Source organism: Octopus bimaculoides, chromosome 15, assembly GCF_001194135.2.
Source record: "Octopus bimaculoides isolate UCB-OBI-ISO-001 chromosome 15, ASM119413v2, whole genome shotgun sequence".
Taxonomy (NCBI): Eukaryota; Metazoa; Mollusca; class Cephalopoda; order Octopoda; family Octopodidae; genus Octopus; species Octopus bimaculoides.
The window spans coordinates 39,420,047-39,423,650 of NC_068995.1; the positions used below are offsets into that span (position 1 = coordinate 39,420,047).

Sequence of the window (3,604 nt, forward strand, 5' to 3'; positions counted from 1 at the left end):
TATATATATATATATATATATATGTGGGGGGGAGTGTTTGTGTGTCTGTGTTTGTCCCCCCAACATCGCTTGACAAGCGATGGTGGCGTGTTTGCGTCCTCGTAACTTAGCTGTTCGGCAAAAGAACCGATCGAATAAGTACTAGGCTTACAAAGAAGAAGTCCTGGGGTCGATTTGCTCGACTGACGGTGGTGCTCCAGCATGGCCGCAGTCAAATGACGGAAACAAGTAAAAGAGTAAAAGAGTGAAATAACATCAATTTTGAAATTTTATCCGAAGCATGAAGAAATCAAATATTGGGATACTTGTAAATGGAAACGTTCTGTGGGAAGTTTCAAATCATTATATTTAAAAGAATTATGGTATCACATGCTAACGTACCAAATTGCTCTGTCATAATATGGACAAATCTCTTCGATGCAAAAGAACCGATTCTATTAGATCAACACCGGATGAATAACATTTGCAAATTCGTTCATTTCATGTCTGCAAGCAACCAACATCATTCTTAATGCAATTAAAGAATTTAATTCATGCGGAGAAATATGGACTGTGACCAGCATGAAACAAATAGGAATTCGCTGCCCCTTACCCTATTTTTAGTACTTTGACCTGAGTTGATTGCTGGGGCTACTGAACTATCAATAATGCACCGAGAGCATTATTGACGTTGATATCAGCAGCTTATTAATACATAATGCCACTTGTCATATGCTGGATTATAGCAACAGTGTTGGCAAGTGTTCAACATGCAAATGACATAGATGATCTGTTTCCTTTCCCAAGCTGCGAGTGCCTCTCAATTGAACAACTTTTATATGTTGAGGAATTTATCAAGTGAATTTTCTACACTCACCTCATAGTTAGGTAGCAAATTGAGAAATGTGTTTGAACGTAGGAGAAAATAATTTACGGCATGTGTTCCTCAGTCACAAAGGAATAATCCAGGGCAGTAGACTGAAGAAATTGTTAAAATTTCGGATGAGATATCGTACGATATTTGATCCCGGTTTTTTAGCTCTGAGTCTTTGGCAGATAGACATAACACACTGCCTAATTGAACACCAGTACCTGAAGATTGAGAGCCTTCAACTTGAGAGCGTTCTTCAAGATTGAGAGCGTTCACACAATTGCAATGATTCGGCCCAAGTGTCCTGTTTGTGGATAATTTACTTTCTTCTTTCAACCAGTTACAGTAGACTTGAAAACTTAACAGGTCATATGATCTTCCATCCCTTCCTGGTGTAAAAATGCAAGAATATGTAATACAGTGAACCAAGAAGTTTCGCTAATGCATTTACACATCTAATTGGTGAAAAAATATTACATTAATCAATTCTGATTAACAAAGTACCAATAGAGATAACCACCAACATTTTAATAGAAATTTATTGAAATTTGAATATAGGAGAAAGATGGATTTTGGCAAAATAGGTTATCTTATCCATTTTATAAAGACAAGAAACATTCAAAAATATAATTTTTGCTACGCCGTTGTTAAAACAAAATGTGGAAATTTTATCATGGGTTCCTTCACTCAGATCTGACTCGGAGCTAAATATCAAGTAGAACAAAAGAAGAACACTATCAACTGCTATTAATATTGATTCTTTCAAGAATCGCAAGGAACCAGTTTTGAAAAGTTTACGTGGAATAAAACCGAATAAAATATATATACAATATATGGAAACAGCTCTACACAGGCGAATGTAAACTTCCTTCTTAGTCAGGTAATCATAAATGCATATTTCTAAATAAAATTGGAAAAGTCTTTCTTGGAAAAAATATGCAATGGCAAGGTAATGCTGAAAATAAGCCTGATTCGAGCAATATTCTTAATTTTTTCTCAGGTCATTATGCCCCCAGGCAAGATTCCCAAACCGGGTCAAGTGAGACTGTAGATATTATATAACCGTCTTTTTGTTGATCTGCCCCTAGTATTCTTAACTGTTGGCTTGGCTTGGTTTGAAGAATGTCTTGAGATTCAGTCCTGTGACTTTCTAATTGTATGTATCTAGTACCCCAACGGTTACCTCTCAATGCTGAGAAGTAGGATATTCTATTATAATTTTAGGAGGCACAAAATAAAAAAGGATTTATGTATATGTTAGAACAACGCATGAATTGTATACTACAATTGGTTTTGCGCATATATGACGTACATGAGAGACTGATAGAGAGAGAGGAAAACAAGATGAGAGACAGGGAGAGTGTATTACTATACTTACGTAAATAAATATTTAATTACCTTAATGGAGTAAAGGTAATTATATATTTATTTTCGTAGGCAAATTAAACTCGTTGACTTCATTCCTAAACCTTACTACACACATACACGTTCATTGTGTGTGTACAGTTATTGTATGTATGTATGTATATATGTATGTATATACGTATCCATATATATACACAAACACGCACACACACATGCACATGCACACACACACACATACACACACACAATACATATATATAGTGTTAAGACTTTTTAAGTAAGCATATATTGATTCTTTTTCTGAAGAACAAATTTAATGCATAAAATCTCTTGTTATATTGTGAATGAAGCCTATCAAAGCGGTGAATTGAGGACATTGGGAGTCACATGCTTCATTTTGGTGCAATCGATTTCTTAACTTCCTGATCATTCCTGCATTGAAAATGTTGACTCTAACTTAAAAATATATAACGCTTATATTCAGAGTAAATATAGTTTGGTGGATTTATTCCACCCTCTTCTTGGCGACAAATGGGTAAAGTGAAGTGAACACGATTTAACAAGCTAATGACATTGATTAGTGAAAAGAGCCTTATAAGGCACCTACATCTAACAGTTACAAAACGAACTATTGAGCCCTGTTCTACTTAAATCGTCCGACTTCATATATATATATCAACTAAATCTCCTTTAAATTAAACTTAATGTTAGCCTGTGGGGACGCCGTAGTAAAATGTACTTCACAAGATTGTTACTTCAAATTGAGGGTTTAAAAGGAGCCAATATGTTATCTTCTACATCGGTGTTCGATTTAGAAATAGCAAACAAATCACATTTAAATTATACCGAGTTTTAGCCTGTTAGGCCCTTTATTGTACGTTCGATTTCTGAACCGGATGGCACATTGTGTCCCTGTGTAAAGCACTTCACTTCATGTTGCATTAGCTTTTTAGCGGATGAAGAATTACATCTGCTGCAGAACGGTGCCCCGCAGACTCCAGCAGAAGCAAAATATCGACGGCCTTATGTGGTTATGAGCTCATTGAACGATGAATGTAATGCGTTCGTTGCCATAAGATATTTTAACGCCTACCAACCGACATTTCTTTTGTAAAAAATGATCTGACAGCCAAATGTTCTAGTCTCCCACTTAATGTCTATATACTTCATATCATTGCATGGAATTCAATGGTGAACTTGGACGTAATCCAAATATGCGTTGTCAATAATTGATCCACATAGAAAATTTTTCAGTAACTTGTGTAAGATTATCAAAGTAGGTAAAATATGTCAGGATGCTCCGACTTAGGTTTGGTTTATATACATGCATACACGCAAAATCAAGCTCACACACATATACATACAAACACACACATTGGTATATGTATG

At 35.5% G+C, this 3,604-nt stretch overlaps 1 protein-coding gene across 2 annotated transcripts in view; it reads right to left on the reverse strand.

Annotated features, from left to right (window-relative positions):
- LOC106873512 (vesicular glutamate transporter 1) overlaps positions 1–3,604 on the reverse strand; it is a 411,825-nt gene that overhangs the window by 62,027 nt on the left and 346,194 nt on the right. The gene's annotated exons all lie outside the window — the stretch shown is intronic.